Source organism: Hylaeus volcanicus, chromosome 1 (assembly GCF_026283585.1).
Source record: "Hylaeus volcanicus isolate JK05 chromosome 1, UHH_iyHylVolc1.0_haploid, whole genome shotgun sequence".
Taxonomy (NCBI): domain Eukaryota; kingdom Metazoa; phylum Arthropoda; class Insecta; order Hymenoptera; family Colletidae; genus Hylaeus; species Hylaeus volcanicus.
This window is the reverse complement of record NC_071976.1, coordinates 22,963,445-22,979,377: the sequence shown is the minus strand read 5'-3', so window position 1 is coordinate 22,979,377 and position 15,933 is coordinate 22,963,445.

Below are 15,933 nucleotides of genomic sequence, written 5' to 3'. Positions count from 1 at the left end.
GTCTTGCTATCAACAAGTGTTGGCTGAACAGGACAAACCTAGACAAACGACTTTAGATGACCGGGTCACAAAAAAAAAAATATCAAATGAGGAAGAACCTTCCTCGTCATAGACATGACATCTTTACTCGAACTGTGTTTGATTTTTATGAATGTTTTATGAATAAACATGGATATTAGCAATAAATAAGTCTATAATTGATGCAATAAAAAACGATTTAACTATTAATGTTACAAAATGAAACAAAAAAAGAACTGATCAATTTTCTTATTCTTTGATCTGTTTCACTTACCACTAGACTGAAGTTTATGCAAATGCATATTTTTATAGGAAATAATTAAAATAATGGGACTTAGACAGAAATTTGTTTTGAAATTAAAGTACTGTAAAAATACATTTTTTATTTTGCATATTTATGTTTAAAAACATATGCAATAATATATAATACATAATATATATTATATATAAAATGCTCGTAATTTTTTTATCACGCGAATTATAATACACCAGAATAATTGTGAAAAGTATTTTACACATGTGTGCATAGCGAATATTCTGTAACATAATAATATATTACTTATTATACTACATACTATTATACATTATACATACATTATACTACAAACTTTTCGTGCATATTTTGGATATTTTTCATGCATATTTTGCATATGGATGTTACATATTTATCGTGCATAAACATCCGCAGTCTACTTATCAGCATTATTTACGTGTTAAGATGACCCCGTTTAACGCTGTTTCGTTTAGCGCTGGATCTTATTGTATACTCGTTTCTATTACAATTAAGACTATTTATCCCGATAGATAGATATATTTAACCGTGACAGAAGTGCACGAACGGCTGATTCACGCGTGAAAGACAAGGAACTTACTCCGTGTAAAATAACAGAGAATATGCAAACGAAGTGCCGGACAGTTCAATGGGCACAGTTTTATTCACTTAACAATTTATTCCACGTTGACGCGACTTATCACCATTTGCTCGATACTAACAATCGCGCTACTTCCGCCGCATTGATCGATTATTAAGCTTCAGTGGACATGAATTATGCTCAAACCCATGCGATTCAGGGTTTGATTTGACATTCCGCGTTTACTTTCGTGGTATCGTTATCTCGATCGTCGGCTCGAGCTGGGGCAGAAGGCGAAATTATCTGTTTCAACGAGAAATCGATCTTCGATGCTATCGCTTCCTTGTACCAATCACATATTTCGCATTACTCTGTACGCGCGTACAGAAGTACATGCAACTGTTAGTGGGAAAAACTGTGTACTGTGTAGGTCACCTAAAGTGTTGGAAGTAGATTTTGTGAAAACCGTTAAAGGTGTCGGCGAAATTCTTTTGCGCGATTAAAAAACTTAATGGAGCGTTTATGTCAGATTACTTCACACATTTTTGGTCACTTTACATTAAGGTCATTGTCACAGTGTTCAAAGGCAGGACGTGTTTTCTATTCGCAGTCGTTGAGAGCTGAGCGTTCTGTTCTTTTGCGTTACAAGTTTTCGTACCTTTTAACGATTGGCCGGTGGTGTGCATTTGATAATCACCGAAGAACGGTCCCGGAGTCGTTTGAATCATTGTCTGTTGCACCTTGTCGGTCGTTCACAAGATGGAACATTATTGCAGCTGAGATTATTATCCTTGGTTGTTGGGCATAATTCGTTCGTGTGTTTCGAAAGTCTTGGCGATCCTCCCGAGTGCTGTACGTTTTATATTGCCTAACGCACGAGTACGAGTGCTCCAGTCTAACTCATAACCTGCAACATTCTGAGGTCACTTTCGTGATCGTACATCAACGTCATGTACATTCCGTTGTTTCGAGACCATTTTACAAACGTCAGGGAACCAAAAAGAAGGTAAACTCGTTTTCGAACACTACCACGAATTAGTTCCGCCTGTGGTCTCGGTAGCATTGAAATCACAACGCTAATTATCAGGTATCGCATAAGTTGATGTCATAATAATTTCAATTGCACAATGCCCCTATTTAATAACAATGCTTTCTACTTAAAGGTAGCTTACCATTTTTTCAAGTTATTATTCGCGAGTGTACTCTGCAACATGATAAAGAAGAAATAGAGCATCCCTATTTGTACAAGGTAACTAACTTGTTAAATTAAATTTAATTTCAAGTATTCACTTTTACGATTTGCATAGAAATTTTCTGTTGGATTAAGTAACGCAATTGAACGACAACAAAGTACTCTTTGAACCGCACCTGGTCCTTTCCATTTGCTGACTCGAATGCGACATCGTTCACAACTATGGTGTTATAAATTTTCAATCATAAAAATGAAATGAAATTGATATGCGAACGAAGACTCCGTGCCGGGACAACTGAGTGTTGCATCATGGAAACTGGCTTGGTAGGATAATCGCTGATGCAATATTTAATCGCGTTCATGGAGTCAATTGAAATCGATTCATCTTCCATTGAGGCACACTTCCATGTACAGACGCCAAGCTAAGAATACTTACGTTCGATTATGGAACAAAATATACAGGGCTTTGACCGTACAACGTAATTGATTAAGGAATCAGATGGACGTCCGCAGTGCTTAACCTCTTGGATTACGACAACGTGTGAGACTCGTGCGGAATTCGGAGTAAACACGAAAAACACGAGTCAAGTTACGTCGCATGGGAACGATCGAGCGATTTTATACTCGACTATGGATCCACTCGCGGTCCTAAATTAAATGGTACGACTAGGAGTTAATTGTGTCCATATTCATTTCATCTCTGGCGACTCAGAAGATTAGATAGAAGTAAGAGGGTAGATGGAAGTAAGGGTTCCATTCTTTAAGATTGAAAATCTTTTACTTTTGGGTGGTATAATGAGAAAATCGTCACGAAATTTGAAACGGAAATGTGTCATGAAAGTGAGAGACATTAAGTGGCGGGGGTATGTTAGTTAGTTGATGGTAGGTATGGGGATAATCTCGGGAAATAGTCACGGTGTGACACTGATGGCAGGTCGCACTGCTGAAACAATGGTTAGGTGGGTTGATGTACCTATGTGGATCCGACGATAAATTCAGAAAACGGTCACGGTGTAACACTCATTTCTTTGTGTATGTTTAATTGTATGTATTCCGAGAGCAACGAGCACAAATGAAAAAGCATTAAAAAGATACCACTTGAAACATGATCTATTTTGATTTATTTCGTTTAAATCGATGAACTTTCTTATTACTTGACGACCGGTATTAATTTGAACATAATTAGAGTGAGAATTTATTATTTATATCGTATGAATATTAATGAATAAACGAAATGCTTGTACAACTACATTCTGTCGATTTATTCGAAAGTATTTTCTTTACTTCATCAGATTACCACCTATGAAGCCTTCGATTCGTTTTCCTAGCCGAGAACAACGACCATCATTTGCTCGAGTCATTATGCGACTTTCTTCGATCAAGGCATTTACTGTCACACTCTTTACGACGTTATATCGACTATTTATAGTCATGAATGTATTACCCCGTTATTCGCAGGAAAAGTTCACGGAAATTAAATCGTGTTTCTCCTTTTTAATGTTATTCCATCAATTAACGAGAGAATCGAAGCACATAAATATTTTCCGATGTTCGATGTTAACTTTGATACACATAACTTGCGCGTATCTTAATATGCTATGTCTGATGTTTTGCATTTCTTGTACATGGTTGATGTGTTGTGTTCCTTGAACGTATTTATTGGGTTGTCCGGAAAGTTCATGCCTATTTTTAAGAAAAATTCAAAGGCATATGTGAATTTTGATATATATTTATTGAATTTCCACCTGTTAAGGAATGTACACATTTTATTTGTTTTCAGCCATTCCGATATATTCAGACCGATACCGCCTACTAAAAATCGGCATGGACTTTCCAGACAGCCCAATATTTTGTCAGAGTTAATATTTTCCTTTTTTTAAATATTAATACATTCCTCTTTCTGTCTTAATAAATAATATGAATTTCCCTTCCACGTCATAAAAAATCTAGCTTATTGTTAGTCCGTAAAATGTAGACATCAGTAACGTCTATCATCTTCTATTAGATCAAGTATATTAGCTCTACTTCTTGATCACTTATATTATTTCTGGATAATTGAAGTTTGTTATTGTATTTTACCACCAACGTAACGATTAAAATTCTTCATTTACACTTTCCTTTCATAATGCTTAATAATTCATTAATAGAAGATTTACCTTATGGCACAGGAAATTCTGAACGACATCATTCTTTAAATTTATAAAACCGTTTCCAGTCAAACTTTACTCATAATTGATACCATAAAATCAAGAGCCAATGATTTACGGATCCATTTGAATGACGTGCAACACTTTATTCTTTAAATAAAACGCATTTCTATATGAAATATAGATCACATATATCGACACGGCCTGCATGTAAAGCTAATGACTGCTTTTACAGTTCATAAAACACATTTTTTACGATTCAATCGAGTCTTTGCGATCGTTTAGTAATGCGGTAACACGCGACCTGAAAAAAGTTACGAGGTCTACGAACGGAATACAGTGCAAATTTGCTTGTGTGCGTTAGAGCCAATTGAGAGAAGGACATAACATTTCACACTTTTTTTTTCTAGATACAATCGAGATGTATGTAATCTAGCGATAATACAATCAGATATCAAGCGTGTTTAAAAGGAATCACATTCCGCGTGTCCGGCGATTAACAGCACGGTGAAAAGATAATGGTGAGATTGAATTGTCGTCCGTACATTCTTTTCTTTCCATACTCTCATTTTCTATCGAAGGTACAAAGTATTAGTGCCTTCTTAATAAGCCAATAGATTCTTATGATTTGTTTCTTCAACATCACGATTCTAACACGGCTACCCTAATGGGATGTAATCCAGTGCAATCGGACGAGACTGGCGCTATTAATCAACTGTATAGAAATTCGTATGATTTCGTGGTTCGTATAAATTGCTTTGCTTACATTTACTTTGCGATAGTATTCATGGGATGCACAACACAACATACTTCTTAACGTAGTTGCGAATGACATTCCATTACGAAACGTTTAATGACGTTATTTAGCATGTTTATTGCAGCACGTGATATACAGTTACTCGCAAAAGTATTTGCCCACCCCGCATATACATATAAATATATGTCTATGAATATATATACTGTCAACATAAAATTTGTCTCAACCTGATAAACATTACTCTGTACTAAGTTAACAAGGACATTACTACAAATATTTTAAAACAAAATGTTTATTGTAAATTATTTCTATTAAACAACAATTAGTAATTAAGAACAGTATAATGTACAAGAGAAAGAAATATTATTTATAAAGTAAAACAACACGTGATAATATTTATAGGTTGAATCCCAGAATGGCAATTAAATTTGAGATTTTATAGAGATTTGAAAAAGAAAACAAGTGTGTCTTAAAAGGAAATTATGCAACTGGTTCATAGTATGTTTAATATTTGTTAATGTATTCCGTTCCTACAGCAATCTGCTTTTTGTTTCCAACCATCGTTGAGAAACCCACAATTGTAGCAAGAATTCTTATGAAATCTACATCATCATTAGTAAGTTTTAAAATGATGTCATATTGACATTATAATTCAAATGTAAAATTTCTAATGCACAGACGAGTGCACACGAAACGGCTGATGAAATTCCATCCATTTAAGAAATTTCAATTTTTGTATATTTTACACTAGATCTTCATGACATTATTACAAATGAAGTATTATAAAAGTTTTATTTGGATTATTTTTAATTATGTCTAACCCACTTTTAAATAAATCGGCGGTCCTTATCGACCCCTAGTGCTCGTTACAATCAAGTTCGACTGGTTTAAAATCCTAGCTGTGATCTGTACTGCCTGTGTCGTATAAGTACACAGTATAGCAGAAAAGGAATGAGACTGAATGCATGTAAACATCCTTCACGATAACTAGGTTTTTTTACTGCCGATTGTAACGACTTCATTTCAGTCTAATCTAAAGCATTCGCCAGTAAACATTAGTCGATGTTTCGTTTTCGTGTTGCATGAACATGTTTGCGAAATTTCTTTCAACGCGCTGTCACAATGCACGTTGTGAAATATTGCTACAGTGTTAAATTATACTTAGCACCGAGGAAAACCTTAACTGAAAAATTCGAACTTTTAATGGAAATAGTATAAGAGATTATCTATTTTTGACGAACTCGTCCGCAGTAGAATTAAATTGTTTGAACGGGATTTGTTCCTCATTTGAATGCCACGCGCGATGCGCAAACCGTGATTGATCAATGATCGCTATTGCACGAATGTTCTAGGCATCTGTGATTCTATGTGTAATATTCCCTTTACGCAAGCAAAGGTGTGTAGAATTAAAAGAACCTTATTTTCTTGTACTTTTGTTACTATCATTAATATATTCATTTATCACTAGACTGCAGATTTGATGCATTTATTATACAATCGAATACAAGAAATATATGCTGAACATAATCAAAAATTACACGCACTTATGCAAAACGAATATTAATATTACTACATTAATTAATAGAGTATATTCTAGAGTATATTCTAGATTTTTTGCATGCTGCAATTCTTTTCTCTAAAAAGTCTAAACTTTTAAAACCTGTTTTTAGTGAGACACCCTATACATCTATGAGGTAATACTACGAAATCTAATTTCAGTTTGTTTCCACTTTGAATAAAGAAAATCTCCTAACCAGAAATAGTGAAATTCCGCTCTTTAACACCGGCGAACAACATAAAATTTATATCATCTTTTCATGCATTTTATCTGTAATGTTTCGCAGGTCGTTTCTTAAATTTTACGAGAGTATTGAAACTTACGTTATTCGATACAATCATAAATTCTTGATATCTCCGTAGTCGTAATGTTACTACGTGTCATCACGTTTATGGCATCGGCTTTTAGGAAAATATTAAACCGTGAACGTTAACGTCAGAGTTTCGTACGATCGCGTGTCAGTGTATAAAATATTACAAAGCGTTCGATAGAACTATAGAGAACGTCTTTTCACGAATACCAAGCCCATTATTCGGCGTAACCTTTAGATCTTCCATAATCGGCAGTTGTTGCATCGATCGCGAATCTCGCATTTCGGAGCGTCCATTAAGGCAACGCTGGATTGAGTCACGATCGAATGCAATTATCCCTTTTGTAGTAGCAACACTAAAGTGTTACGTGCGGTATCTAGACGCCTCGAGTGTAGGCGGATAACAAGGTACGAGCGTCGACCGATTACCAATGAACGATTAAACGACGTTCCACACCAGCTTATCTCTAACCCCGGCGAAATAATGGCTCCCAACGTTACAGTCGGCCGCCAAAGATACATCACCGATCTACACAATGCGTAGAGAGAAGTATACAAATGATTGATCGTTAGGTGCTTTCTTAGAAATTAATATCGCGGTTTCGATTATTACATCAATCGTGTTTTACCAAATCAATCATAGATTGTCTGCTCGCCTACATTTCATATGACACCAACGTATAGTTTTCGCAAACATCATTTATATATTTAATATTTACCTATAGGTCACTATTATGCACTTCACTTGTTCATAAAAAGTTAATAATAGTAACACATATAATTGTTTCAATGATCGTGACTCGAGTCGCATGTTGCAAGTAATGCATCGTCAATCGTTAATCGCTAATAATCAATCATTTAGGTATCACACATATAAATTTACAACAAATATTTTCTCAACTGAATACTACTCGTTAATATTGAATGAAATCGCTAGTCAAGAGTTTTACACACACAATGAGTTATTATTAGGTAAAGTATCCTAAATATTTGATGAATCCTTAGTCGTAATGAAACAAGTTGCAGAAAAATTTTAATCTTTTACTTAATTACGTTATGCGTAACACTAAAAAATGCACCCACTTTACTTATAATAACGTTGGAAACTATGTTAAATATTATTAATATACACTGTAATTTACACAGTTTTCGTTCAAAATAGATGTATATGAATAGATGTATCGATGAATTGATTATTCGAGTTCACCATCGTTTCCACGAGTCTGGCCCATTGTATCACGGTTGAAAATGAGGACCACGGAGTGCACGCTACCAATTTTAGAAGGCATACTGGCGAGTTGCGCGATAACGATCCCTGTTCTCGACACCTTGTTGGTTACCAGTAAAAATGACAAATCTTATGGGACTCGGTGCGGTGCGCGATTGTAACCGCAATTCCTGTGTACTGCTGTCTCCCGTGGATTGATCTCTGATCGATATACAACCGTTGTACCTCTACCGTTCTCAAAGATTGACATTCCGCGTGTTCGATCTACCGTGATCGATCATTACTTTACCTATTAATCCTCCGCGTGATGCGGGTCCCGATTTCGTTCTCCCGAAGGGGAGAAACGGCGATCGTAACGCACTAATGAATTTTGCTATCCTGCGCAGAAAGCGATTCAAGTTGCCGCGTTTTCGACGAATACGGCGTTCTATCGATATTATCATGTTTTTGCACGAGTTTTTTATCGTATGAAAATTGTGTTGTACAGGTCGCTCGAATTTTAAAGTCATTTTAACGATCGTTACCAACAAATCAAATTTAAAAGATCATCTTGCTCCATATAATCGTGTAACGTAACTTTCTGTAATTTGGAAAGACACGTTAACACGTTGCCAATGGATATTCTTCTAAAAAAAGTAATACATTCTTCCTTTTAAAACAAAAATGTAATGCCCGTATTGGTTTCTACTAGAGATCCCTACTTCACGTGTATTGAAATACCCAGATACATGGGTAAAATTAATCGATCCGTGTTTTAATCCGTGTATTTTTAATACCCGGGTACCCGGGTATCGAAAAACACGAATATCTAGGTACGTACACGTGCATCGAAATACACGGGTAGGACATTGACTTGAACATTTAATTTAACTAATAAATAAAGTCTTACAAATTACACTACAAAATTTATTATGTTACATTTATTCGTCTTATGTTTATATTTTTGTTTATTTATTTGTTTTATTGCTTATCAATTTTTTCAAAATCAACAAGGATCATTATTTTAGAATAAAAGCTTCTTTCTTACATAAATGTTTGTATGCAAAACTAATTGGATACTGTATCCGTATATTTCGATGTATGCGTCCCGTGTATTTCGATACCCGGGTACCCGTGTATTTAGATATCCGGGTGCCAGCGTATTTCAATACCCGTGTATTAAAAATACACGTGTTCCGTGTACCCGTGTATTTTAATACCCGTTCAAAACCGTGATCTCCAGTTTCTACCCTTTCGCTGATACTTTCCGAAGCCTCTATCGTCCGTTAATTGTTAGTCACATCGTCCAAGTATTTAAGGTATTTTTACTCATTTCAACGTGAGCAATTTGTTATGCAAATAGGATTGAGCAAGGAAGAAGAGTCTCCCGAACAATGCAATCGACATTCAATATCGTTGTCCCAGATCTTTCATAGCGGTCGCCCGGTTCTTATAGTCACGAAAACGAGAGTAAAAGCGAGTACATACGGCCCAGAGAATATCCAGCTGTTGCAACGACAGCGCTATCGTCGCGCGATTTTATTTAAACTACCCGCAATCGTTCGATCTTCTTTGCAGCAGACTTTCTAAGGCTAATGTTTACGATAGTAATTACCGTTTGGCAAGATGAACGATGAAACTGGTTGTTTATGGTACAATTTACCGCAATACCTATGAAATGATTGTTTTGGCGTAATTTGAACGAATGCTGGAGATACATAGTAGACATATAGTAACATATTTTCCAGGATTAAAACGTTTTAGTGAAATATTGATCGAGTGGAATCGAAGAACTGAACACAAACAAAAGAAAAAGATTTATAGTGGAAATATATATTTTTCCAAATTGAATTTTCCAAATTGAATTCACCAAATTGAATAAAATTAAATAGACTAGATTAATGTAACTTATAAACTAGTGTCAGTATTACAACGTATCGATTCTACCAAGTCGGATTATTAAACAGTCAGAATTCTATGTATTTTTTAGTTTGTTCTAGTGTAGGTTATAAAAGATGTTGGTGAAACACCAACAGTGAGATTCAGGGCACTGAAAGAAATAATAAAGTTCAGTTTCAGCAGTAAACTTTCGTCATGCCTGCTTATTCCATTACCGAGGCAATGCCTTTAGTTTTACAAAATCGAATACGCAGTTCGAAACTATTTAGTTGATTGCAAGTTTCGTTACGCAGCATGTTGTTAACTGTTTTCTCACGTAAACTTGCAATATAGTAGTAACGTGAACGTTTAAAGTGAACGTATCTTCAAGAGCGTAGCTGCTACTTATGAAAACCTACTAAAAAGTATTTAAAATTTTATAACTGTAAGAACAGGAACGTCTTAACAACTAGGAAGTATGACCATAATTATGGTAGTTACAATGGTAACTACGATAAACATAAAAATGTATAGTTTAAAGTGGAATTATGATGGTATGTATTACTTATAAATAAACAATCCGTACAACCGATTCTAGTAATTTCAGAAATTGATTTGTTAAGTAATTTGTTTACAGCACCTATTGATGTCTAATCAATCTAATGTCTAATTACAAATCAAATTTGTTTATTATACAATGATATTATATGATATTATATATTATTAATGAAATTATAATACATAATAAAATATATAGTAGTATATGTATATGTATAATATACACGAATAGGGCAAATCTCAACAATTTCTTAAAAACATGCCTATATTTAGTGGCCTTTCTCTTTCAAAGAGGCCTTATAGACTGTTTTCTCTTTGATTGAAGATACTGTCATCTTATTTAGTATTAGAAATCTCCTAAGGTGGTAATAGGAAGAGCTTGTCACTACAAATATGCAGAATTCTCTTTTAGTTACCTCATCAAATGATAGGTCTCGATCGATCTGAAATGCATAACAGAAACAAATAAACATCATGATATTATGTTGAAAACAGTTACATCTGTGTAATTTGAAAGTACATATCTTTTCTGTAATTTGTTTCCTGACAATCAACACAAGCGTAATGTGTCTTCTAGTTTCCCTTTGCTCGTCGTAGCGAAAGTATTAACCCCAAGATTTTACAACCTTAAAATGAGTTTTAAATGAGATTACTGATCATTTTGTTCTTCATTGTTTATAAAAATAATTGAATTTAATCGATGTCATAGTAGCTGTACTCCATTCGTATAGTTTCTCTGCTATCCTAATCCGATTTTCTTATGGTTTTCTGTTCTAAACTAACAAACGCGAGAAATTATTTAGATTGGCTTATAGCGGTACAAAAAATATCGCATCCAAGTTGAATGTTCATTGACCTTCGTCTTCTTATTAAAATGATAGTATAAATTAAATCATCGATGTCAGCGGTTAGAATAATTGTACTATTGTTGACGAGTTTATTGGGAACAGCGTAGACCAAACTCTGCATGCAGAATTCTCCAGGTTAGGCGTGTCACATAAAACGCAATCACAATTGTTACAAAATTCACGAACCAAGTGCGCATGTATATACCCACTCAAGTACGTAATAATTACAAATGACAATAAATCTGAAATGATGTAACACTGATGGAAGTAACAACTTAAAAAGCCCATAAATTTCGATTATTATCGGTGGCATTGTTTAGCAACACATTTATAGATCGTACGAGTGAGTTACACTATTATTACCCAGTAGTACAGAATGCGTAGCTTTGATCTATATATACATTACATCACGTTTACATTTTTATGACTCATTGATTGGCTATAAAGCTTCGAGTGCAAGAGTACTCAATTTATCATTTTTTAGTACTGGCACATTCTACATATAAGAAAAACTGACCAATTTATGTGGAAATTTTTTTTCTGGTAGTTTCATGAATATTAATAGCTCCTTTAATTAAAAGAAAGAGGATGATTACATATTTTCATAACACTTAAAGGTACGTTTCACATATTAATTTGAATACCAGAACAAGAAATAGCATGAACTGGCGGGATGACCTGATACAATGGAAATGGCATACAGCTACTGACATAGTAGCAAATTGATGGATCAAATTCCAGCTAAGAATTTACCGCATTCAAACTATAGACGCTGGAATTTACCTGTTTCATATTAAATTCACGTGACTGCGAGCAACGCGCATCCTGAACAAACCCGCGAGAAGATTCACGCGGCTGTGCCGAACAGACAGTAAATCACTGCTACGAATCCAATGGCGAATAGGTCAATGTGCATCTTCCATCATTCTACATTTCATTCAATGGGTACATATAAGTACGGCTATAAGTGCGTTAATGGCACATCATATCACATTACAAAGACACCTGCGTTTACCCTTTCTTCGAATAGTTCATACGCTGCTGAGATCACAGTATGTATTCTTTCTCCGTGCGATATTTCCAATACCCAGCTCCCCTGAAGAGTATGTATATGTGCGTTGTCGCGCATAGCAACGACCTAATTGCATTAAATCACCGATCTTTCGTACATCCCAGGTACATTAGGCAAATATATCTTACCGGTGAACCGCTTACGTTTATGTTGTTAAACGAATCGTAAATCGCTTACGTGAACCCTCTTCAACGCTCTTGCAACTTGCTCATTTACATAGGTGGTGGAATTCGTTGAGAATGCTCGATGATCTAGTTCAGTGTTTCTCAAACTTCATTTTCATTGAGCCACGTAAATCTCAAAACAGACATATTTTTTATTTCCAAATTATCTCCAAAGATCCAATTTTCAGAGTAAATACTCTACAAAGTTGGTAGTTCGCATCTTGTTAAACGCGCAATTAGTAACTGTATAGTAAAGGAACATTCTCAGCGTAGTCGTAAAATACTGGAGCATTTTAGTAAGAGCGATAATTTCTGTCTTTAATAAACTTTTACGTAATGGGGCTAACTGCGTTCATTTCCCGTTTGTGGTATAGTACTCGGAATATTATTATACAGTCATTAGTCCATACAACAAGGTTCTTTAAGCTGCGCGCGAAGTTATTATATGTAATTCGTTAACCATACAATTCAATATTGATTTTAATGATTTGTTATGAATAACATAGATGTTGTAAATTTAAATACAAGAGTTGGTGTATTTCTTGTACCATTCACTGGCAATGCGAGGAAAGCGAATAAAAGGTTTTCCGTACTCTTAACAGATTCGACACGCTGTTACTTGGTACGACAAAACACATAGCTTCACTTTCTAACTCTCATTTCATTTATAGCACTGAAAATCATTGCGAATAAATCAAGAAGAGTATCACTAATGTCGACTGCCAGTGTGTTGTGGAATCACTCTGCTGGCTTCCTAGTTTCTCTTCCAGAACGCAGCAGAATAGTACTCGGTTTGTAAGATTACCACGAGTGGATCGTTTATACAATAGTTTTATTACAATACAGATGAAGAGAGAAGGATACGCGAGGCTGGTATCATCCAACTCGTCCTTGCATTCTTGACAATCGCCGTCCCAAATGCCAAGACGCTCCCTCCTTTATTCTTTCACCTTCTCGGAGGTGAACCTTAAACCTCGACACGAGACAGTCGTATTCGCGATGGCATGTGATTTTGATCGGTACTTGAACAAGACGTGGTACGAGCGACCTTTGAGTATCGTCTCGTGCCAAGTTGAACAGCGTGATCGTCCCCACGTGCAGAAACGCATTCTCTTAATGTTGAGGGAAATTCGTAAAGAAAGATCGGAATAGATAACGAATGGAAAGAAAATCGGGTATGATACAGTTTCACCCTAACTTGAAGATTGTATATCATTTTGTAACTAAAGTATATTAAGGGGGCATTTCACTGTGAACGCACAACAAAAAGCATATTTTCAATCATTTTTTTCTCAGGAACCATTGCATAAAATTGAATAAATGTTTTTTCCCCTTAAAGGTATGATTAAGGAAAGTAAATAAAAAAAATTTTTTTTTTTTTGTAAAAAATATTTCGTTATTTATTTACAAAATAATATGCAAGTGTGGAAAAAAAAACAGTTATCCGCTGGCGCAGGTGATTTTGGCTCTCCTGGTAATCTCAAACAGAAAATCGAAAAAGTTTATTAAACTATCACACCTGTCACACCTATCGTCGGAACATCCACTTATTTATTTCATTGAAAATAAACAAAATGGCAGCGTTTCTTGTGAAAGAGAGAAAAAAACACTTTTTTTGTACCGTAAATCAGGTGAAATTGTAAGTAAAAATCAACATATCAACTACTTGGAGGTTCCGACGATAGGTGTGACGACATAGTTTAATAAACTTTTTCGATTTTCTGTTTGAGATTACCAGGAGAGCCAAAATCACCTGCGCCAGCGGATAACTTTTCTTTTGCACACAGGCATATTATTTTGTAAATAAATGACGTAATATATTTTACCAAAAAAAAAAAATTTTTATTTACTTTCCTTGATCATACCTTTAAGGGGAAAAAACATTCATTCAATTTTATGCAATAGTTCCTGAGAAAAAAATGATTGAAAATATGATTTTCTTTGTGCGTTCACAGTGAAATGCTCCCTTAATTTGATTGATTATTAGGATGAATTAATTATTAGTAACAAACTACATCGTTATAAAAATTGATGTTGAAAAGAAATACGCGAGGAATGGTCAAGGGCTATGTTTAATATGAATCATGTATTTATCACGATTTAATTATGCAAAGAATGAAAATAAAATAGCATTGTTACATAAATATTGCACAATATTAAGTTATGAACAGAGTAAAAATCGATCGTTTCGTGCTTAGACACTCTAACGATTATGCTATGCTTGTGTTCCATTGCGAAATAACGAAAAACAAAATCATTCGCTGTCTTCGTTGCGCAGCGTGGCTGACTTTCGATCGTCTACCAAGCAAATTGCGGTCAGCCAGGTTATTTGCTTTGTGGTTTAACCGCGGAACCTTTTGAAACTGCAATATTAAGAGAACAGATCAAATCGTGGAAGTAAATATCCGTGCCAGAACCGTCTTTCTGCATTTTCAAATGTTTCCATTTAAATGTACAACATGCTAAACGCTAAAATGAAACAATTCTATGTAATTAATAAACAATAATGGTCGGGAACTAGAGGTACAATAGATTGGTACTTTTAGTTTCTGATGTTTTTTCAAATTATTTAAATATTCTTAATGCTCTGTTGTTACTGTATTATGCACTCTAGGGAGAAAGAAAGAATTGTTTTCAAAAGAAAATAGAAAACTTTTAGTCAGCCATCATAAGACTTATGACCATACAGAAATTATTTGTCCCTGTGAATTTTATAATATTTACTTTATACTTAATGATGTTTAATTTAAAAACAGAACTAGACTTTTATTAAATTCGAATATTCCTAATTGCAGGAAGTCTTCAGTTATGCATAATAGATGTGTAAGTATATAGCATATTCTGGTGTGTACATACAGATCATCGCGTTCATCAGGAATCTGTGCCGAGTGATGTAATTAATCGATGATGATTATAATTAGGAGAAACTCTCGCTGTTATTTTTATTGAAATTCCTGACACATGGGCTATAGAAACCGGCGTTCTACGGCGTTGAAACTCGACTCACGACTTATTGGCTGCGTTTTCTCGATTCCTGGATTCCAGAGACGTCGGCAGAGCAGCACCCGCGACGCACATTTTTCTTACTTGCGATACCAAAGCAAAACATTGCGAAATAAGACAGTGACGCTTGCCGAAAAAAGTATTTAAATATACACCACAATGCACTCTAAGCCAAATGGCAATCTATATATATATATATATATATATATAGATTGGCAGAAATTTTCCTCTACACAGTGTAAGGAACAACTTATTTTTTAAATAAAGTACATGAAGTTTAAAATCGTGTCAGTTCACTAAATTTGGTTATATATAATTATTAACATAATATTCTATATATATAATTATATATAACCAAATTTAGCGAACT